The sequence below is a fragment of the Chiloscyllium plagiosum genome, chromosome 7, assembly GCF_004010195.1.
Source record: "Chiloscyllium plagiosum isolate BGI_BamShark_2017 chromosome 7, ASM401019v2, whole genome shotgun sequence".
Taxonomy (NCBI): domain Eukaryota; kingdom Metazoa; phylum Chordata; class Chondrichthyes; order Orectolobiformes; family Hemiscylliidae; genus Chiloscyllium; species Chiloscyllium plagiosum.
Window position 1 is genome coordinate 44610788 of NC_057716.1, and position 24957 is coordinate 44635744.

General features: G+C 40.2%; 1 long non-coding RNA gene across 1 annotated transcript in view; it reads right to left on the reverse strand.

Moving 5' to 3' along the window:
- The window catches only part of LOC122552011, a 62330-nt gene extending 50345 nt beyond the window's left edge, over positions 1 to 11985 (reverse strand). The window contains exons 1-2 of the long non-coding RNA XR_006312258.1: positions 11936 to 11985; positions 11028 to 11213 (exon numbers count right to left, since the gene is read on the reverse strand). This is a non-coding gene — a long non-coding RNA (uncharacterized LOC122552011). The remainder of the gene's footprint in view (positions 1 to 11027; positions 11214 to 11935) is intronic.
- Between the last annotated feature and the right edge of the window lie 12972 nt (positions 11986 to 24957).

Sequence of the window (24957 nt, forward strand, 5' to 3'; positions counted from 1 at the left end):
AGGACATGGAAGATGTAGAATGTAGGGAAATAGATGGTGACAACTTGAAAAATGTCCATTTTACAGAGGAGAAAGTGCTTGATGTGTTGAAACACATAAAAGTGGATAAATCCCCAGGAACTGATAAAGGTGTACCCTAAAACTCTGTGGGAAGCTAGAGAAGTGATTGCTGGACTTCTTGCTGATATATTTGTATCATCAATAGTCACAAGTGAGGTGCCAGAAGACCAGAAGACTGGAGGTTGGCTAACGTGGTGCTAATGTTTAAGAAGGGTGGTAAGGACAAGCCAGGGAACTATGTCTAAAACACATGAGTGAGTTTTTGAAGCAGTAACAATAAAAATTGACAAGGCTAGAGCAGTGGAAGTGTTCGACAAGGTTCCCCGTGGGAGAATGATGAGCAAGGTTAGATCTCATAGAATGCAGGGAGAACTAGCCATTTGGATATAGAATTGGCTCAAAGGTAGAAGACAGAGGGTGGGGGTGTAGGGTTGTTTTTCAGACTGGAAGTCTGTGACCAGTGGAGTGCCACAAGGATTGGTACTGGGTCCATACTTTTCGTCATTTATACAAATGATTTGGATGTGAGCATAAGAGGTATAGTTAGTAAGTTTGCAGATGACACCAAAATTGGAGGTGTAATGGACAGCGAAGAAGGTTACCTCAGATTACAACGGGATCTTGACCAGATGTGCCAATTTAGAGTTTAATTTAGATAAAAGCAAGGTGCTGCATTTTGGGAAAGCAAATCTTAGCAGGACTTATACACTTAATGGTGAGGGAGTGTTGCTAAACAAAGAGACCTTGGAGTGCAGGTTCATAGCTCCTTGAAAGTGGAGTCGCAGGTAGATAGGATAGTGAAGAAGGCGTTGGCATGCTTTCCTTTATTGGTCAGAGTATTGAGTACAGGAGTTGGAAGGTCATGTTGCAACTGTACAGGATATTGGTCAGCCATTTTTGGAATATTGTGTGCAATTCTGGTCTCCTTCCAATTGGAAGGATGTTGTGAAACTTGAAAGAGTTCAGAAAATTTATGCAAGGATGTTGCCAGGATTGGAGGATTTGAGCTGTAGGAAGAGGTTGAATAGGCTGGGGCTGTTTTCCCTGGAGTGTCAGAGGCTGAGGGGTGACCTTATAGAGGTTTATAAAGTCATGAGGGGCATGGATAAGATAAATAGACAAAGTATCTTCCCTGGGGTGGGGGAGTCCAGAACTAGAGGGCATAGGTTTAGAGTGAGAGGGGCAAGACCTAAGGGGCAACTTTTTCTCACAGAGGGTGGTACGTTATGGAATGAGCTGCCAGAGGAAGTGATGGAGGCTGGTACAATTGCAACATTTAAAATGTATCTGGAGGTATATGAATAGGAAGGGTTTGGAGGGATATGGGCCGGTGCTGGCAGTTGGGACTAGATTGGGTTGGGATATCTGGTCGGCATGGACGGGTTGGACCGAAGGGTCTGTTTCCGTGCTGTACATCTCTATGACTCTAAGTTCTACTGATTTGGAAGTAAAACCCCATCTTAATAATAGATGTCTGTTGGAAATGAAAGTGAAGAAGTTCCTCTGTCTATTACACGTCAACAAGTCCACATGGATGAGTTTGTGTGACCTTGTTGAACTGTTCGTATAGTACAGATAAGTTCTCATATTTTAGTCACTGCATCATTTCCCTTCTTCATCATCTTGCTCCGCCCCACCTCTTGTGACCTTCTCCTGTCCTGTCACTTTTTGAGAACTCTGCAATGAGGTTTAATTTCTGACATATTGAATTCTGTTTCCAAGTTTTTAAAATTAAATGTAAGTCTTTATTGGGTTCCAAATCGTATAAGTAGATAAAATTATGCTATTTGAATTTTGATTTTCCCATAATGCCTGCAAAAAGAACTAAGAACAAACACTAAATAAATACTTCTATAAATTCTGTGAAGAAAAAAGCTTAAGTTTCGGATATTAGATGATCTCTAACAGTAACGTGAGGATGTGTTTTGGGAGAAATATTGCATAAGAAGCATCTGTCAGTTTTGAACATATTCAATTGTTGGTTTCAGCAGGGTTTCAGGAGGCATCCTATTTCATGTATGGTTTCATTTTAATTCAGAAGCTGCTATAAAGTGATTAAATTAACCACTTTCATGCAACCTCACTATAATCCTCATTCTGCATTCCGGTATTTTCTAAGCTTGTTTTCATGCTGGATGGTGTAACAATCCTGAAATGTGGTATAAAATGAAATTCTGCCGTGTCATGAATACATTAACATTTGAATCTAAATTCTCCACCATGTCAGCTAATAAAACGGTATAAATGAACCACGTTTGCTATAAATAATTGTCTATTAATACTGTGGCACTCTGCAGCAAATTAAAGTCTCACTTGACTGAACACAGCTGTAGCAGAAAGACATAGCTCACAATGAAAGGTGATTGCATGGGAAGCACTATTAAAGCCTCAGTACCTTTTTCTTTCATATTTAGGGACATTTCAGACAATTAATATTTATTTAAACTTGAAAACAGGAGAGCTTAGATTTTAATAGAAAAGGACATGCTTTAGACTTGGTTTATTAATTCTTATTTATGAGGACATGGAATTTTATTCTATGTCTATTGTTCTTAATATGGTTTAATCAGTAAGATTTAATGGAAGAAATATTACAATTCTGAAAAATTGTTGTAGGTACATATAAAATTATATATTTCATAAATACATAAATGTGTTTTTGGCCACATGAATGCAAGATTAGGATTTGTTATATTGCTTCAGGATACAAATCAAACACATACCACTGCACTCTATGGCATTTAACACTTAAGGTATTAATGGATCTCCTATGCCATTGCTCCTGGTAATTTAGTTGATAAGGATAGAAGTGGAATAGCACCATATGAACATTGTATTATTTTGCTGCTAGGATGGATTACTTTCCTGATTTGTAACTGACTTTGATAGTATTGAAGCATTTATAAGACAATATAAAGTATTAATTGATGTATTTATTTAGAAGATCTTATTCAATTTTGAGACAAGTTTACATTTTGAATGGTCAAATGCTGTCAAACTGCAACATCCTGTCCTAAGGTAGTCATGTTAGTGAGGCACATTGGCAAATGTTGAGGGCAGATGTGGATCCATATTGAGTCTCCCAAAGGCCCCAAATATGTTGCCAGGAAAATCTAATCATAGAAGAAATGAATTGCCTCTGAACCTCGATAAACTTAAACTCGTCCAAATCCCTGCTGCCTGTATCACAACACATTCCAAATCCATTCACCATCAGCCCTGTGCTAATTAATATATATCTGTTTTCCATCCAGCAATGTCTCATTATAAAATTCTCATTCTCATGTTGAAATGCTCGCACAGTTTTGCTCCGCCCCACCTCTTGTGACCTTCTCCTGTCCTGTCACTTTTTGAGAACTCTGCAATTCTGACATTGTGCGCATCTTCACCTCCCTTGTCTCACATTTGGTAGCGGTATCGTCAGCTGGAGGGCCTCAGAGGACTTCGGCTCCTGAATTACCGTCTTAATTTTCACTGTCCCTCCACCTCTCTCTTTTCGTTTACAACACAAAAACCTGCCACTTTAGACCTAGCATTTGTTACTTTTCTAATTTGGCTTAGTGTCTATGTTTACTGGATTACGCTCCTGTGAATCATATTGGGTGGAATTTTCTGGGCCCACATGCAGCTTTTAGATCCTCTATATCCTTCTTTCTTGACCTTATCTCTGTTACATTCACTAGCATTCCATGGATAGCCATGGATACTTCAGCGACTAGAATTACATTCACAGATGCATTCCTTGTGGAACCGCATATGCTCACGATTGGACTATACATAGTCGGTGTGTAGCTGGCAGGGTATATTCTTTCTCTTAGATCCAGTGAGTACAAACCTCTTCACTAGTTTGGTTCCATCATAACCAAGCTGTTTCTTTGCGCAAAATCTGGACCTGATTGGGTTAAGCAGCTCATGAGAAATCACAGTCATATGCAGTCTTACTTGTAGTTCTTAAGAACATCCAACGTAAGAGTGAAACCTCACTGGATGCATAAGCCAACCCATGTGAGGCAGTCACACTGGCTGACATCGGCAACCTGACCAGGGCAGGCAAACACAGCTTAATTCAAAAGGCAGCCAGCTCAACAGGTTCAAACAAAGGTGGGTTTGAGAAAAAGGAATGGTAGGGAATGGAACTTAAAGAATGTGGTCATCGTGGGAATATTGAGTAGGGAGGAAATTGAGACAGAAGGGAGATAGAGGCAAGGGCACCGAGGAAGAGTGGGAGCAGAAGATGTTACACTGAGAACACAATGGACTAAATAAGTGGTTAGTAAAATGAAAAAGGGATGGTGTAAGGCTAAAGCTGGGTGTTGGGATCTGGATAGAATTGAGATCAGGAGAAAAGAGGAGGTGTATCAATGGAGATAGGGAAAGGGCCTTTAGTCACAGGTGGAGACTAAAGAAGGACAGATGAGACTACCAGAAGGGTAGAGGGGGGAACAAATCAAGTGAAAAGTTTAGCAACACTATTGCTCTTGTTAATTAACTCACAAAAGAAGACTTCACAGAGAAGGGGAGAAGCCTGAGATCTGTTTGTGAAAGCACTCAACTAAGGGAAACAAAACAGATACTGAAAAATATTACTACACGAACATAATTCAGGACTTAGCAGTGAAGGGAAACACTCACTGCAGAACAAAGGCAGTTACATTTTTGTCAATTCCTAACACCAACATCCTAACCACCTCCTTGTTTCAGTTAACTCTAAAATAAAGGGCTCCTATTATTCATCAACAGTGATCATGATGGTATGGTCTGGTGGTGGGGTCTTATTCCATTTGCATTTGTGCAAGAGCATTCACAGGCCTGTGGGGATGAAAGCATTATCTAGGCTATAGATTCCAAGGTTGTATCACAGGAGATAATGAAGACCATGCAGAGTTGCCAACATCTTGCACATGGTAGAATGAGGAAGAGATAAAACAGTGATGGGTCATGGAGGATAGACATTATGATGGAGCCGAGGCTGTAGGACAGGATTTCACCCAATGCATACACAACCTAGTAAGGGCCTAGAGGGTAGTTTGACAATTTCAAGATCTGAGCTGGATAACCAATATCTCACTCCCGGTGTTTCTTCACAAATCTGCACTTCAATGCCAGATGGTTACTAATTTAACTGTGCTAGCATTACTCAGGTTAAAAAAGGGGAGAGCAGAAGAAGAAAGAATGTTCAGTGTCAACAGAACCAGAAACATAGGCTCAGCTGGCTGGTGGTGAATGAATATGCAGTGACTGAATGAAAAGAACCAGGGTTTTCAATGCTGTCGAGCAGGGTGCTGGGAAATAAAAGATACATGGAGTTGATGGGTGAAAAGCAGTGCTGGAGATGTCATCAAATGAAGCTATCAGCTATCAACTACACCTGCACCCACCCACCGACCTCCGCCCCAAACAATTGCCATTTCCCAATTGGCAGCCCACAGGTGCACTCATGAGTTCACTGATGCCATTTACAGGAAGCAATTCAGTTTGTCCAGTTCACCATGGAGACAGAGAGCCAAGCTGCCTGAGCTGTGGGATTTGTGGCTATTGCTAGTTCCCTGAGGTTCAAGGGTTATTGAGTACACTCATGTGGTCCTGAAACCCCCTGGCATTATCCAGCCAAACTCCTGAACAGGAAGAGATTTCACTCCCTCAATGTCCAACTTCTTTGGAACAACAGGCAACAATTCCTGCAGGTGTGTGCCCACTATCCAGGGAGCTGCCAAGTCACTTCCTAACTGCATGTCCACCCCCCCCCCCCCCCCGGGATCTTCAATGTTTTCCACCAATATCATCTCCAGAGCTGGCTTGTGGGTGACAATGTGTACCTCCAGAAAAGGTGAATGACATTGCATGAATATATGTGGTCAATCCGAACAATGAGCCAATTATGATGCAGAGTCATTCCTGCCCTGAAGGGGATGCTTGCTTTTTACCTTTGAAGCATTAAGATTACTTGTTTACCATTTATTGCAAGCTAATTCATTCCCTTAGCACCAATAACCTTGTGTTCAGTTTCCTGTCCAAAGGATCAGCATGGAACTATGCAGGATGCAGGGGCAGGGCTGCAATTGTATGGCTCAAACCTCAGGTGGAAGGGGCACTTGTCTATTACAGAGATGTAGAGGGGCTAACATTGAACTGAATGTAATCGCTTTCCAGAGATTACATTCCTCTCAGACAAAAGCAGAGAATGACAGTCTCTGTGCTCAGTGCACTGTTCCGTATGGTGGAACATCTGCAGCGATTAATCCACTCAAGGTAATCTATAAAGAAAACATAAATAGTCAGAAGTCTTAACAGATTGAAAGAGGCCACAGGACTGTTATACACATGTGCTGTGTTTGTGTCATGTCATGTTGCACAGAAGATTGACATCCATGCACCCTAAATGACTTTAATATTTAATCTTTGTTTCCTTGGTGTCACATCTTGGTGTCACCTCAGCAGCTGCAGCTCAGCTTGAGGAAGCCTGCTGACTGCTTTTCAACTTACCTGAAAAGATGTCAATAACCCCCCCTTTCTGGTTTTCGGGGCCTAACTGCTCCAAACTGCTGGGGGTCTTCTGCAGGTGTAATCTCCTTGGCGTGACCCAATGGAGGTGCTTGTGGCAGGTCACCTCTGAAATGTCCTGAGATGACAATTCCTGATCTGTCACTCCTCCTCTCTGTCCAAACACATTGGCACCTCTCACACTCCTTGAGGGATTGGGGCACCTGAAGGAGACATCAAGATACGTTGGGCCTCCTCTTGTTGAGCCAGTGAATAAATGCATCCATAGCTTGAGTGATAGAGCGAAGTCCCTGCACAGTTTTGGCAGGTATTGACTGTTCTGTTGGACCTGGTTCTCCATGGTGACTGGCACCCTGTCGTAGAGGAAACCATGTGCTCACATGCCTGCTGTGACATCAGATCGAGCTGCCTTTCACTTCAGTCTGTGTTTGGTTTCTGAAGCCTTTGCCAGCTGTTCCCCTGCTTGCTTAAGCATCTCCATGAGCTCAGTAATGGCAAGTCTAACTGCTCATCATCCGTATTGAGCTCCAACTTGGTACTGGTGTCTGATTGCCAGCAATCCTTTAAATGTTAAAGATCTTGACCATTTCTCCTTCCTGTAGCTGAGGGCCTGTGTCTGTGCTGTGCTCACTAGAATATGGACCTGAGCCTGCTCTAAATAGATTATCCACTGAGGTGAATGTCTTTGTGATGGTGGGGATGAAGATGAAAGCCTTGATGGTGCATACTGTAGAGGCTATGACTATTCCTTCCCAGAAATATGTCTTGAGGAACTTCTGGAGATGGGCTGGGAATTGGGGCTACACTTTATTGTCCTGGCTTGGGAGTGGAATCCAGATGCTGCATAGAAAATGCCATCCTTACCTAAGATCTCATTAAGATGTTGTTTTTGATATGTAGTTGGGAGGAGCAGTCTGGAAACTTTCTCACTGGATGGCTGTATATATCCAAACTCACCTTCAGCCTAGACATATTCCCTTTATTCTTGTGCCAGCTTAGTGTTCTGATGCTCAAAGGGAGTCAGCCATCCTGCTCCTGCACTTTGGTATAGACATGTTCACAAGTTTGTGCATATTCTTCTCTTGCAAAAGGAGAGAAACATTAAGAGACTTTAGCATGGGTATGTGACCATTCTGCTTACATTGTTCGATACCGATGGAGATATCAATCCCCAGAGCTGTGATCACGTGTGTTAGTATTAAGAATAATGTGATATCAGGGTATTTAGGTATAAAACGGTCTGAACAAAAGATGTTTCAGCAACATCAAAAAGCTATAATTGACACAGATCAACAAAGCATTATATAATGTGTATCCCTGACATACTCTTATGCCATGCATGGGCCTTGATCGCTGCAGCAATCTCTGATCAGGCAATTTGGACAATCAGGATGATATCCTTTTGTTGTTCCCAGGGAATTAAACTTGCCTTTTCTCCTGGACAGGCCTTAGGAAAACCTCTAGGGAAGAATTACTAATTTGTGCTGGTGTTTGTTTTTGCTTGGACTCTGGCATCTCCGATAGCAGATTCTTTTCCATGGCAGAGTGTTAAGGTTATATTTTAAATATGGTGTCCAGCAGTTGGACCTTAGAAGATTTTCACAGAGAGCGGAACTTCCTGCCTGTCTGTCTTTAAAGTTTGGAATTATAAGCATGCGTGTATATGTAATGAGCTCAAAAGAATCTGCCTGCATAAAAAAAAGGCCCACTCTGAGCAAAAATCCCAATTGTTTTTAGGCTTGCCTCTACATGTAAACTCAAATAAAAGATTTGACATTTTGGGACATTTTACAATGTTGAAGGTGTTATACACCTTGTTGTTGTTTGTATTGCTCTTGTTTAAGGCCACCAGACCAGGCTAACCTGAACACAACTCTTTTTTTCCAGGGAATTTTGTTTTTGAAGTGTTTATAATTTGTTGATCCCCTCTCTTTTTAAGATTATTTTGCAATTGTAACAAAGTGTGACAATTGACATGTGACATGCACATACTTGCCGTTATATAGCCAAAACCACTCATGTATGTAAAGTTGGTGATACAGAGGAATCTCAGTGTCCTGGTACCTGAATCATGTGACGTTGTTACATGGGTACAGCAAGTGATTAGGTGGACAAATGGAATGTTGCCATTTATTGCAAAGGGAATAGAAGATAAAAGTTGGAAAATTTTATAGCAGTTACACAGGGCATTAGTGGTACATCATCAGGACTACTGTGTACAGTTTTGATCTTCCTATTTGAAAAACATGCATTTGCTTTCAAAGCACTTCATAGAAGGTTCATGCGACTCATTTTCTGCAATGAAAGGCTAATTTTACGAAGCAAGTTTGAACAGATCAGGTCTATACTTATTGGAGTTCAGAAGAATGAGGGGTGATCTTTTCAAATCATAGAATTGTCACGGCATAGAAGGAAGCAATTCTAAGTCACAGCAGAGGAAAGTGGCCGAGCAGAGGCTGATAGCTAATTTCGGTACCCATAGGGAGGGCCTCAACCGGAACCTTGGGTTCATGTCACATTACAGGTGACCACCATTGCACCATAGACACACACAGATACTCCTACACACATACATACACACACCACACACACACACACACACAGGCACTCCTATACACACGGACACACATATACACTAACGCGCTCACACATGCACCCCCTCACAGACTTAAGACACTCTACACTCACTACACACAAATCTAAACATCATGGCATAGACAGAGAACATAGGGGGCTAACACCTTCAACACATTGTCTAGCTATCACCCATTGTTAACAGCTAACCTGAGAATGCAATGTTTAAAAAAGGTTTTGTGATTTACACGTGAAAGAAGTGAAACTATATGGTATTCAAACAGATGAAAGACTTAATAATCAATTTTTCAATGTATAATTTCAGTTACATCACACTGTAAATTTTTGCTATAAATTCTGTGTGTTAGGATTGAGCCCTCCACTATCACCTGATGAAGGAGTGACACTCCGAAAGCTAGTGTGCTTCCAATTAAACCTATTGGACCATAACCTGGTGCTGTGTGATTTTTTACTTTGTCACCCCAGTCTAACACCGGTATCTCCAAATTATAAAATTATGAGTGGCTTGGATAGGATGAATAGCCAAGGTCTTTTCCCTGGGGTGGGGGGAATCAAAAACTAGAAGGCATAGTTTAAGGTGAGAGCGGAAAGATTTAAAAGGGACCTCAGGGACAACTTTTTCATGCAGAGGGTGGTGCATGTATGGAATGGGCTGCCAGAAGAAGCGGTGGAGGCTGGTACAAATATAACTTTTAAAAGGCAACTTAATGGGTATATGAATAGGAAGGGTTTAGAAGGATAAGGGTCAAATGCTGGCAATGGGACTAGATTAACCTAGGATATTTGGTCGACATGGATGAGTTGGATTGAAGGGTCTGTTTCCATGCCGCACAGCTCTATAACTCTATTCAAGCCCCTGTTAGATTTTTGATAGAAAAGGAAATCAAATATTATGGGTGCTGGCAGGAGAAACCAACTACAATCCTACAGATTGCAAGATCATGTTTTGGGGTCAAATGACCCACTCTTGCTCTTAAGCTTTATATTCCCATGTGTATTGTTATAGTGTTAATACAGCTCAGAAACATTTTTCCATTCATTTCAATGAAGCCCATTGTGTTTGTGTGTAAATGCTTGTGGTTTCTACCTACACTTGCAGTTTTATACACAGTGGACACTTCAGCAGCAGAATAACAGTCCCTATTCTCTAGTTTACAAATGCAAATTTGTTAATTACCCCTTTAAACAAATCTGTTAAACACCTCATTATTCAATATTCACCAGTCTAAGCAGTTCATAAGTTATGCTGGAGTCCCCTTGCTATTTTAAATGTGGAACGTTGCTTTTTTTCCATTATTGGAATGACTGCATCACATGCCCCATCGTTTCACTCCCTGTAGCCTCCATTTTGTCTATTTATTGCAAGATTTTTTTTCTTTCAGTATATATTCTGTATTGCAAAATACATTTTTGCAGCCATTGTTTCCAACACTGCAAGAACAGATGCACCTCTGGCTTGTAGGACTGATCCTGTCAATTTTCCATTTCCTCAGAGTCAAAGAGCACTCCACGGTCAAAAATGTTCCAATTGATAAGTGATGAAACTCAGTCTTTGGAGGCTGCAGATGCTATCATTTCAGAATGGGTTTTGGATTGGAATTTCTGGATGTGACAGCGATTCTGCTGCACTGCAATTACATTTATTTGCTATTTTTCACATTTGCACTTGTATAACATGGATAGGCTTTGAAACAAATTGGGCAAAATCAGTTTAAAAATAAAAGGAAAATATTGTAATGGTCTGGAATACTGTGAAATCATAAACAACAAATGCACCCCTAAGGAGGGTGTCTACATTTTGTTTCTGCTGCTCCAATGACTGACTCCAGTAATTTGCATTCATTCTGTATTACACTTGAATGATAATGTACCTTCAGATAGAACCTGGGGTCTCCGAGTGTTCATATCAAAATGATCAGTGTGCTGCAATCGAGGGAATTCATTTCATTTGGCACTGAAATTTCCACTGCACATTATGCCAATGATGCTTTCTGCATATGAACAATTCTCCTCTTCTCCTTTTCACAGAACAGCCAAAGGACATTTTTTTCAGATATCTGGGAAAAAAATTGATCAAAGGCAAGATGAAAATGACTGTAGTAATTTCTAACTGATCGTAAAACTGATAAAATCCATTTTGCAGTGCACTGTGATTTAAAAAAAATTAGGATAAATTTCATTATTATTACATTTTTCTGTTTACTGTTTAATTAATTCATTATCACTAAATACAGCCAAATTCCTTTCCTAATTCCATTAACCAAAAAATGAATCCTTGTTTGATAGAATGTGCTAAAATCTTTCTAGATGCAGGCCTAAACAAAATTCCTAATTATGAGCTAATGTTTATGTATTGGTTCACAATGCAATCCTTGCATTTTAATCCCTTGCATTGATCTGATTAATATTCTACAAGCAAATGATGAATTTAAAAATATTAGAAAGACTTTTAAAAACATCTACGAAAGGATAAATTCAAATAGCAGCATGGAACTGAACAATACAATGGGATTAGTATTTCATAAAAATGTAAGGTAATTGACTGCTAAGTATTATAGTTTCACGAAACACATAGTAAAAAAAATGCCAAATAGCTCCTCTGTAATAGTAAAATTTTCTGGAAAAAATTAAATATCAAAAACATTACTTTGTTTTCAAAACATGGGAAATAATATTTAAAAATTCCTTGATAAGACCGTTAAATACTTTTTATAGAAAAGCAATGCAGAAGCCTTCTGGTCTCCTGTAAATACTAAATTATAAATATTCGGATTCTAACCTTTTCTTATTGATGTTTGACTGCTGGAAAGAAGCAGCTTTACATGTATGCACACCATCAACCCTTTAAGTTCACAGAACACAATATACAAAACTGCATAAATTATCTTGCTTCTTGATTCTACAATGAATCAACCATCTGGTCTAATACCATTTCGACAGTGATATAAGACTGAACATTCCACGCCTGGTCTAGTGTGTGTAGAGGAACATATTTTAAAATGTCAGGATACATCAGCTACATATTTAGTATTATTTATATTCATAAAAATTAATAGTACAGGATAGATTGAGATTCAAGACCTGCTTAATCACACTTGCCTATGTTGTGTGAAATGTTGAAATCATTAAAAAACCAAACATGTTTGCTTTGCTTTGTGCTACTCTCAGCTTTAAAAAGGGAAAAAAAAAGACTGACTTGACTTAACATTAATAACACTTTGGCCTCAATTCAACTCTCTGGCATGAACATATAAATGCTAATTATACCAGTCCAAATACATTTTGTGCGAAAGGGCTAATGCTTTCAGTTTCACCCTTTTTGCCACATTGGTAAAAGGGGTTGGATTGACCAGAGAGCTGGAGTAGAAAGTGAGTTGTTTTAGTGTAGAAAGCAGTCTACTCCAAAAGGTCCTCTTCACACAGATACTGCTAGAACATGCTATACAAAAGGACAACCAGGCTGGGTTGATTTCTCTTGAAGAAAGAAGGCTGAAGGGTGAGTTTGTATATGGTTTATCCTTTCTTGGTACATAATAGCATGTCCTAGCAGCAGTGGTGTGAAGAGGACCTTTTGGAGTCGATTGCCTTCTGCATTGAAACAACTCACTTTCTACTCCGGTTCTCTGGTCAATCCAATCTCTATTACCAGTGTGGTTAGAAAGGCAAAACTGAAAGCCCTTTCGCATAAATCTATTTTCATAGCCAAATAATCCCTTCCACTTCACATGCTTATCTTGCTACCCCTTAACTGCATTTACACTACTTGATTCAATCACTCCCTGTCATGGTGATTTCAACATTCTTACTACAGTATGGTCATATGAGAGGAAGCTCAAGTGGAGTGTAAAAAACAGCATTGACATGTTAGGTTAATTGGATGATATCTGAGCCATATCTCCTATTTAATTCTGTGGAAAGAAGAAAGAAAAATATACCCATAGAATACACATATATAGAAATATTTTAATAAAGAAATGTATTCACCTTTGATGAGGCAGACCCCACAAAGGCTTCTCTTCAATTTAATATTTTTCCATTAGTGAATTAACAGCTGACTTAAATAGACAAGTAGCTTGGAATTTATGTTTCTGGACTCATAATGCAGAAGTCTGGACTAATGATCCTGAGGCATGAGTTCAAATCCCATCCTAATAGAAGAAGAATTTTAAACCAGTTAATTAAATATACATTCAAATGATAAAAAAAGCTAGTCTCTCTAGCAGTGACCAGTAACCACAACATTATCAAAACCTCATCTGGGTTTATTAATATCCTTTATGGAAGTAAGTTTGGTTGATATGTGACTACAGGTTTGCAATAATATGGTTGAGTCAGTACTCTCAAATAAAACCAGAAAGCCATTAGTTGCATCAAAATGTTACAAACAACAATAATTAGAATAAAACCGGCATTAACTCAGACAAAGGGAAAGTGCTCTTCATTAATACCTGAAGTATCGTTAAGATAGATGGAACTATCTGAATGACCAATCAAGCAACAAATTCACAGAACATATCTTTCACCAACATCCCACAATCGTCTATCACCATGCCAGCTGCCAGTGGCACAGAAAATATTCAACACAATGATGGCATACTGGTAGAAGTCAGGGAAGGAGATGGTGAGGCTTAACATTGACTGTGGACCTATGAAATTGCATAGCCTCAGGTCAAACATGAGAAGGAAGTCTGTAATCACGACCAACAATCATCACATCGCAGATACATCAGTGCTCCATTATTTTAGGCACATTGGAAAAGGATAGCAAAAACACAGAATATATTCTGAATGGGGGAACATTAAAGGAATTTTTAAAAACCCACTAACAGTTAAATTGTTTGAGTGTATGAAATAGCTGCAAGACAATGCCAATGGCAGCTAGTGAGTAAGCTAACAAGAATAGGAACTCATCAAGGCTCCTTCAACAGCACCGTCCAATCCATGACCTCTGCCACTGAGAAAGGTGGGAGCAGTAGATACATAGGAGACCACAGCCTGTAGGTTCCCCTCCAAGTCACACTACATTCTGATTTGGAATGATATCACTGTTGCTTCTCTGTTGCTGGATCAAAATTCTGGTAGTCCCTTCCTAACAGTACTCTGGTTGTCCCTACATGCCGAAGACTGTAGCAGTTCAAGAAGGCTGCTTACCACCATCTTCTCTAAGGCAATGAATACTGACCAAGCCATGACACCCATATCCCACAAACAGTTATAAAAAATCACAGCTTCAGGTGAAATTGGCTTATTCCTATAGGTCAAAGTTGTAGAAGTGTGCTTGTGGCAGGTAGGGAAAGTACAATATAAGAAAAAGACTTAGTTGACTTCCTACTCACTGGTCTACATCTTGCAGATGCATTTTCCCTTGACAACAAAGTCCCATTTTCTCAATAAGGACATTCTCCATTGTGTTGTGTGGCTCTGCCACAGGGCTGAGTTGAATAGATTCAGATTGGAGATTGCAGCTCAAAGCTGGGCATCTGTGAGACCATCAGTAAGAAAAGAGTTTCACCACAATTTGTAACGCTATGGTCCAGCATAGAACTTAACTAAGTCAGGCAACCAACAATAATTCAACACTGAGGGTATACCAGGAGCACCATGAGTACCTAAATGTGAGATATTAATTGGGGGAAGCGACAACACAGGACTACATACATGCTAAATAGCAGGAGCAGCATTTACAGACAGAACTAAGCAACACCATATAAATGGATCTGAGCAAAGCTTGCTATGCTGCCAAATTTTGTAACAGATTGCAGTGAACAACCAAATAGACCAGAGTCCCCATGAATCTCATCCTTTATGTGGTTCCAACTCAGCATATAAATGAAAAAGACAATTTGCAACTATTTTCAGTCATTAGTGCTGAGTGAATGATTTATCACGGCTTCCTTCTAAGGTCCTCACCATCAATGATGCCAGTATTCATTCAATTTGATTCACTACACATGATGTTAAGAAAAAACTGATGGACCAGAGGCTATGGGTGCCACAGCATCCTGGACATAGTGCTGAAGAGCTTGAGCTGCAAAATTAACTGTGCCCATAGCTCAGCTATTTCAGTACAACTACAATACTGGTATTTACTGAAAAAGTGGACATTATTCAGATATGTCTGGTTCCCAGAGGCTATGGGTGTCACAGCATCCTGGACATAGTGCTGAAGAGCTTGAGCTGCAAAATTAACTGTGCCCATAGCTCAGCTATTTCAGTACAACTACAATACTGGTATTTACTGAAAAAGTGGACATTATTCAGATATGTCTGGTTCCCAAAAAGCAGGACAATCTAGCCAATACTCAGACCACTCGCAGTCTTCAGGAAGCTGAAGGAAAGTGCCAATAACAGTGCTATCAATTGGAACATTCTCACCAAAAACCTAGTCGTCAACGTTCTATTTTTTTTTCCAGTTTGGTGTCAGTTCACTCCAGACTTTTATATAACCTCTGATCATACATTGACAAAGATCTGAAGTAGACTGACTGAGCTTGACATCAAAACAGAATGTGGCATCAGGGAACTCTAGTAAAATTGGGCCACTGATGGTGTGACTGGGCTCACATAATGAGCCAGACTTAATAATGGTAACAAATTTCCTGCCCTAATGAACATCAGTGAAACAATGTGGTTTTTACAGCAGTCCCACATTCACTTTTACTGATGCCAGTTTTTTGTTAGATTTCCAGAATTTGAATTCTCAAGATGCTATGGTTAGATTTGAATTTGCTAGATTACTAGATTATTAGTCAGTCCTCTGACTGGCCTAATAACACAACCACTTCAGTGCCAGACTCCAGAGTGTGGCCTGGGTACAGGCGCAGGCCTGAGAGCAGGCCCACAGCCAGACACAGGCCAAAGCCCAGGGAAAGACCAGGCTCGGGTCCAGGCCCATCTACAGGCCTTGACCTAAGGATAACCACAGGCCCAGGCCAAGGGCCTGGGGCAAGACCCAGACCTGAGCACATGACCAGGTCTGACAACAGGCCCAAGTCTGGGGACAGACCCAGGGCCAGGCACATCTATAGGCCGAGGCCTAAGAAGAGGCCCAGGCCTGAGAGCAGGTCCAAGCCTAGGGCAGACCCAGGCCCAGACCCACACTTGAGGACAAGCCCAGGCCTGAGAGCAGGCTCAGGCCCAGGGCTTCAGGGTAGATTCTGACTTGAGAAGAGGCCCAGGCCCAGGGACAGATCCAGGCCCAGGACAGGCAGCCCAGTTGGGTTACAAGATGACATTGTCAGATCCTGAGCTGTAGCAGCGCATCAGAGTGAACACTCTGGAGTGGGAGTCTTTCAATACTCTCTTTGTTGACGGCTACAGCAAGCTCTGCTTGACCATCAATGGGAACTGAGTTTTAAATCCATGTATAGTGATCCCACTGACATCACCTCAATGGAATGTTGGAAGTTACAAAATCATCACTGAGCCTTGAGCTGGCATGTTGGAACCCAAAGTAGAGATTCTGGTTTTGGGGATAGGTGAGACAATGCAGAGGCTGGACCCTAAACTGCTAATGGAGAAAGTGAGGACTGCAGGTGCTGGAGATCAGAGCTTAAAAATGTGTTGCTGGAAAAGTGCAGCAGGTCAGGTAGCATCAAAGGAACAGGAGAATCGACGTTTCGGGATAAGCCCTTCTTCAGAAACTGCTGATGTTTATGAAGAGCAAGGGAATCACTGCGGAGGTCAAAGACATGCCAAACTCTTATATGACCTTTAATGACTTAACAAGAGACGAAAGACACACAGCAGTTGTGCTCATCCCCCCTCAGTAATTCCTTGGAGAGCTGGAGTAATTCTCAGTAGTGTTTGAAGAGCCTTTCCTCTGATTGTACAGAATAATTAAATTCTCTTCATGTCAAAAACAAAACGAGTGATGAATACATTAAATTGTAAAATACTACTTTCAGTTGTGGGCTTAAAAAGCAACCAACATCCAAACATAAAATCTGATCAGTGCTTTACATTTTCCTAGCTTCCTAGATATCAACTGGTGTGAAATAACTCCACAGAGGCCAGTATCCCATCATCAACTCACCCTTTATTTACATGTGGGGAGTCCTTGACACTGATCCAGCTCCCTCAGAGCCAGCTGTCAGAGTGAACAAGATGTCTGACACTCCTGCTTATATCTGTTAGCCAGGGCTCCCTGATTGGACCAAATTAACAGCCCCAATCAGGGAACTCATAGTCTATAAGGTTCACCTGGTTGACCTTGTTACAATCACTACACACTGTATGGTTCTTTGACCGAATAAGTTACTCTTACAAGAAGGATCAGAGAAACAGTGCTGATTTCCATTACAAATCAGAAGGTGAAATGTGACTTTTTAAACTAAAGTGCTTGTAAGAATTATTTTCAGATTAATTGACTTTCAGCTGCTTCAAAAAAGTTATATTTATATCTGTAATTAATTATAGAGTAATGACAGTTTAGAAAGATGAAAATTCCTTTATAAAAATCAGGGGTAAACGGTGCATTGCGAATCATTTCCATGACTGCACTTGTATGGTTGTTTATGCACAATTTACATAATTTCTCTATTTTGTAGGATTTGAAGGGCTGCTCAGTGGAGCATTGGTACAAGGGCAACAGCTCAGGCTGATTTAAAGAGCTCTGGTTGCCATTTTAATCTGTAGTATTTTTACCTGCGTTGATATGGGGGGTGCGTGAGTGATAGTTGGGCTGCAGAATTCCTCCACAATAGAGACTTTGCAACTTTCCCCTCCATTGGCTGCATTGAAGTTCATCCCGTATGAAAATGTGAAAGAAAGGAATGCATTGAAGAGCATTCTGCATCCACAGAAATGCCTGGCAAAGTGAAGACTGTCAATTCCACATACAGAACCTGTATTCAAATGTGCAAGTAATTTCCCAAAGTTAGGCAACCGAGCAACTCTCTATCCTAGGTAGGAAGGAGGAATGAGGACAGGATATCATTGAAACATTTAAAATATTGACATGGTTGGACAGACAGGGAGAATATTTCAGGCAAAAGTGAGGACTGCAGATGCTGGAGATCAGAGTCAAGATCAGAGCGGTGCTGGAAAAGCACAGCAGGTCAGGCAGCATCCGAGGAGCAGGAAAGCCGACGGTTCAGGCAAAAGCCCTTCATCAGAAGGCTTATGCCAGAAATGTTGATTTTCCTCCTCTTTGGATGCTGCCTCACATGCTGTGCTTTTCCAGCACAATTCTAATCAGGGACAATTTTTCCCCAGGCTTCGGGTTCCTGAACTAGGTGTCAAGGTCTCAGTGGATAGGCCATTTCAGACTGAGATGAGGAGAAACATCTTCACTCAGAAGATGGTGAAGCTGTGCAACTCTGCAACACAGGAGGCTGTGGAGGCCAAGTCAGTGAGTTTATTTAAGAATGAAAAAGACAGATTCCTCGAGATTAAATGTGTCAAGGAGTATGGGCAGTGAGAACAGAACAAAATCAATGGGCTGAATGGCCTACTTCTGTTGCACGCTTTATGTTTCTCTGTTAAATTGTGCCATGTCATCCAAAAGGCATCACCTCTAATTGCACACTCTCATTCTTTGATGATGTACTGGAGTGTCAGCTTGAATTATGTGCTGAAGTCTCTAGAATGGGATTTGAATGCACACTAATGACAGCAACAGCAACAACTTGTATTTATATCATCTCTTTATCATAATAAAATGCCCCAAGTTGCTTCACAGGAGCCTAATGAAGCAGTATTTGTCACTAAGCCACATACGTTGATATTAGCACAGTTGGTCAAAACTTGATCAAAGTGATAAGTTTTGTAAAAAATAGTCTCAAAAGGAAGGAAGAGAGGTAAAGAGATAGAGACATTTAGAGGTGTATTCTCCAAACTGGGACTAGGAAGCTTGAGGCTCAGCCACTAATGTAGGTGGGACTAAAATCAGGAATGTGTATCTGGCCAGCATTGGAGAAGTGTGGATACCTCAGGGGTTGTGGAGCTAAAGGATATAATGGAAGTAAGGAGGGGCAAGGTCAAGGAGGGATTTACAAACAAAGATCAATCTGGAGCTAATATAAGTCTGGACATTATGTGAGGAAGGACATACAAAGCAGATTTTTTGGATAATCTCAACTTTACAGGGGGTAGAATATTGGAGACAGCTTCCGGTCTGGAGATAATGAAAGGATTAGTTCACATTGCAGATGCAAGAGACCAACTGACTGACTCAAGAGCAGAGGGTATTATGCAAGGAGTCGCACTGACATGAATAGTTACCCCAAGTATGCATCCCATAAAATGTTTCCTCATAGCTGGTTATTCTTCTATTGAGGATCATTCAAAGTATTTGTAAAATCTTGAAGATCCCTGAATACTTCCATGCTGGGAGACTGAGCAGTGTGGCATTTACATCTGCAAATGTTGTTGCATTGAAATCCTAAAAGGTCTTTATCCAGGAAATCCTTCCCCAGCACTGCATCTAGCTAACTGCAATGTACATATCTTAACATTATGTGTAGGCTACAGATTGGACATGCCACTGAGAAGTTGCAAAATATTTACACTTCTCTTCTGGCTGCAGAACAAGTTGGCAATATTATAAGGGAACAGATGTGAACTGGAGGACATCACAAGAACTACACATCCCTGACTACCTTCAAGATGGAGATATGAGTCATTTTTGGCTACAAAAACACCCAGACAGTAAGGCACTTCTGTTCTTGTATTATCTTGTTCTCTACTGACTCATTCAGTCACAGACATCGGTCAACAATACACCATCACAAATAGAATATTACAAACAGAGTCCTTGAAGGTGCCTCTGGGAGGCAGTTTATTACATTTGTTCCACCACTGCTTTTGCATACCTGGCAGAACAAACTGACAGCACTATCAGTGTTCTTGAAGCAGCCAGCACCATGAAATATTTATTTTTGTTTCTCAATTGTCTTCATTTTACATGACAAATTGTGCACATTTATTGAGGTTGCAATGAACTCTACCTCTCAAGTGAAATTTTGCAGTTGAACCAGCTCCAGCTTCAGCCTTCTGGTTTGAAACAAGGGACCAATCCATCTGCCAGTGCCTTCATCAGCTTCCGTGTGAAGACAAACTGGGTGGTCTTCAGCGAGACCTTTACACCTGGCCTGGCAGTCACCAAACGGGTTTGCTGACTTAGAATGACAGGAATGGTTTCTGGAGAAAGGTGAAGTTAGTCATGCATTTGTCGAGCATCAGGAGGATGTTTCAAGTGCACTTCTCCTTTACATAAACTCATGACTTCAAAAACTGCATAGCCTCCATTATGTGCTGGTTAGGAGCATTGTTGGCTGTCTACTGTGGATGTTTGAACATACACAGAAGCAGCTTGAACACTCTTACACCTTCCTTGATGAGGAGCTGATTGACTTTGTCCTTCCTGAAGAAGGGCCTGTGCCCGAAACGTCGAATCTCCTGTTCCCTGGATGCTGCCTGACCTGCTGTGCTGTTCCAGCAATAAAGTTTCAACTTTGTCCTTCTTGGCATTGGTACCTTGTTCTCTTGGAGCTGTATCACACAGTATGCTGTACAATACTCACCAAGTATCACAAGCATCAGCAGAATTTTGTTTTCGCAGAAGATATATATACATTGCGATGCTTGGAGAATCACACTGGGTGTTCAAAGAGTAGGTGCGTAGATCGTAACCTCAGATTGCATAGGGACATATTGATGTTTTTAGTACAATGTAGTTTTTTAACTGAGTCTCCCTGATTTAGGGAAAGATGTTGCTAAACCTGAAAGGGTGCAGAAAAGTTTTAAAAGGATGTTGCTGGGGTTGGAGGATTTGAGCAAAGGGGAGGGATTGAATGGGCTGGGGCTGTTTTCCTGGAACGTTGGAGGTTGAGGGGTGATCTCATAGAGATTTATAAAATCATGAGAGGCATGGATAGAGTAAATAGACAAGGTCTTTTTCCCAGGGTAGAGGAGTCCAAAACTAGAGGGCAAAGGTTTAAGGTGAGAGAGGAAAGATTTAAAAGGGACCTAAGGGGCAACTTTTTCACACAGAGGGTGGTACGTGTATGGAATGAACTGCCAGAGGAGGTGGTGAAGGCTGGTACAATTGCAACATTAAAAAGGCATCTGGAGGGGTATATGATTAGGAAGGGTTAAGAGGGATTTGGGCCAAATGCTGGCAAATGGGACTAGATTAATTTAGGATATCTGCTCAGCATTGATGAGTCAGACCTCAAGGTCAGTTTCTGCGAATTGTTTCTTTGTATCAACTGTTTAAAATGAAACAGCTTATTTTTGAAATCTCCTTGGTTAATTAATGTTTGAATTACATTGATTTCATTGACTTGCTCCAGTAAAAGTTTCAAAGAGTTGGATCTTGCCCATCTGATTTCTTTCAGTTAGAATTTTGGGGATTTCTTTCTTTTACAACTTACCAATTGCTACAGGGATTTGTAACGTTACTCAAAACACGAAGCTTTCCTTTCTTTTTATTTAGAAGTGCAACACTCAGATTATATGTCAATTTCAATTCCTCATCTCAGGTTTGTTGGTTTAGCTCACTTTATAATTTGACACCTGGCATTGAGCAGGTGGTTATGGGGTGTGTAGGCAAGACGTTTGAGATATGCCCCCACAGACCGCACAGAGCAAATGATGAAAAAAAAATTGATTCGCTGGAAAAATGAAAATTGTATGAAGTTGATTTTACAACATTTTCAAACTTGTCAAATAAGTGTGTTGTGGTGAGAGAATTCTTTGTTAGTGAAGGAATTGTGAGAATAGACAAAGAAGAATGCACCCTGAAAATGCTGACAAAATGGGCCATGAGAATAAGGACCTGATCTTGAAAGGCACATATCAGACTGCATCCTCAAAAACCATCAGGATGGTTACATTGGTTACTGGATAACCATTGTATTACATTTTCAACATGATGAAATGCACATGAATTTTGATATATGTAGCAGCCAAACTGTGGAGTGGAGAGGTTTAATGAGTTCTCGTGAAAATGAGAATCCATGATAAGCCAAGATTTGTGGTAATATTTTTACAAGACCAATAGAACACAATGAAAGCCAGCACCAACTTTCAAATACAAAATCACATCAAAAATCAACTTCCTTCTGAAGATTTTGTACAATCAATGATAACAGTGGATGAATAAGGGTGCCGTGAAGTAATGGATCAGTAATATGTTCAGTAGGTGTGATGCTAGCTTACACAAAGAATGAGATCACAAAGCACTAGTGATGAAGTAAGTCCAAACTAAGACCTGATTGAAATCTTTGCTAAGATCACATGATTGTTAATTAGATTATTAAGGATAAGGCGATACAAGTGGAGACATTGACTGCTTAAGCATCTTTAACACATGGATAACACAGAATGATAAGATCTGGTGATGCATGACCATGTCTCTTATGTCTAGGCCAGAAGATTCTGGTTCAAGTTCTATCTACAGGTTAATTTAAAAATGTTGACATATTGATAGAATTCTTGGACACTGAATGTTGGTTAGTAAGACAGCTGGCATTTGTAATGTTGCATTCAGTAAATAAACCTATTATTAAATAAAAGATTAGCATCCAGTTTCCTATTTCACCAACTGATTTCAGAATGAATTAATGCAAATTACATTAAGTGTGAAACACTCATCAGCCTTCTTTGTTTACATCTTCAAAAAATTCAAATATTCATCAGACATAGCCAATCCATTATAAATTTATTCCTACTGTCTTAATTAATTTTTCTTAATGATGATTTATATTGTCCCGCAGAACATTTTTCATTAATTTGTCCATTGTCACAATTTGGCTGACTGGCTTTTTGTTATTCTCCCTTTATAAACCATAGTATAATGTGGGCACTCTTCCAATCCTCTGGCAACATGCCTGTAACCAAAGAGGCTTTATAATATGATGTTTGATGCCTGTTATTTTCTTCCTTGCTTCTCATATTAGCCAAGAAAGTATTTCATCGAACTCTGGCAACTTAACAATTTTCAAACATGCTAAACATCTTAATATTTCCTTTACATATTTACTCCATACAATATTTAATACACCTCTACTTCAACTATAGTGCCTGCTCATTACCCATTTCTGTGAAGACAGACACAAAGTTTTGATTAAGAACCACACTCTTATTCCACCTCCACACATAGGTTACATTTTGGTATCTAATCTACCCTACTCTTTCCTGTGTTATTCTCTGGTTCTTTTTCAATCACCTTTGGGCTTTCCTTGGTTTTAATTGCCACTTCTTTCCTTTCCTAATCTCTGTTCTATCACTGCACTTGTTTTACTGCTCTAGGCTTTCTACAAAACTGGTATCTCAAGATCAGTCATAAATTTCTCTTTCTTGCCTTATCCTATTCCGTATGTTATTTGACATTTAGTGTTGGAGTTTCAAGATTTGGGAGTCCCACTCTTTTACTTTGTGGGAAGACATTTGTTTTGAACATTCTCTACCCCTTCCTTCACTGTGCTTTTCTGCTCTGATATGCCTTCAACTGGCTGTTTCCAATTCATTTCTGACAAATTATATCTCAGCTTAGTACAGTTGTTTTTACAAGTGTACTTTTGACCTATCTTTGTCTTTTTCAATAGTTATGCCAAGTTAAACTGAATTATTTTGACTGCCCCCATTGATACCCTTGCTACCTGTTCAATTTCATTCCTTAATGCCACGTCCAGAATGGTCCTTTCTTTTCTAAGATTTGCTATGTCATGGCTAAAAAAGGTCTTCTGAGTACATTTTAAGAATTCTGTGTACCCATTTTATGTAGATTTTGTCTCTTAACATTCAGGCTGTTGAATTCCCATACTTTTCATCATTTCCATACTTCTCAGCGATTTGCTTGCGTAATTGTTTTCTTATTCCCTCCAACTACCAGGATGTCTATAGAATACTCCCAGCTGAGTCAGGGCCTTTTTTCATTACTTAGGCACAAAAATAGGAGACTGCATTTGAACTTTGTGCAAAGGATTTCTTCTGATTGTAGAACATCGCAAGTGATGACTGTTAATGGTATTTGAAACATGTAGCGGGCAGTATTACAGGAGATAATCAAAGGCGTGTAGAATAGGTTGTTGCTTTATGTCTAAGGGCCAAAGTAGGCACAAGGGTGTTGCCAGTTATTCTTTGAACTTGGAACGACAGTGGGAAGACCTGATGTGCTGCTGTTACTTTTCAATAAAAATGGAAATGAAGGCATTGATTCTACTGAAAGAAGCATCTGTCACCTATTTGTTGCACTTTGAGATGGCACTCTGAGCTGGTCTGGCACAGTCAGTTTGACTGCTTCGTGTGCCATATTCTTAATGAAGGTTGCCTGTATGTCTCATTGAAGCAAATAGCACAACTCTGTAACTGCTGCTCTGATGAATCTAAATCAATGGAAATAACGTTCGTCAGTCATTGCCAGAGAGTTGCACCTAAATCTATTGATACAGTATGAAAACAATTATCAGATACAACCAGACCACCACTGGTCTGACTCCCTGGTATCACATTTATATTCAACTTCCACTAAATTAAGCAAGAGGGGAGCACTAAAATCCAAATATGTGCAACAGGCACTAGAAATGAACCCTTCGGCTTTCCATGATAGATTTAAAACATATGAGAATCTATTTGACCTTTAAAATTCATTTGAAAAGAACCATATTAAAACATTACACATACAGTACTTAAAACCATAAAATTGCAGGATCCCTCATTATGCAGTGTTCGTTCGCTGATTTTGCTTGGAATGAAGTTATCACGCAAATGTAGGAAAATGCACTGCCAGTGTGGAAGTAAGGCACTCATTTCTAACACTGCACACCATGGTGGGAACAGTGAGCAGATTCAGAA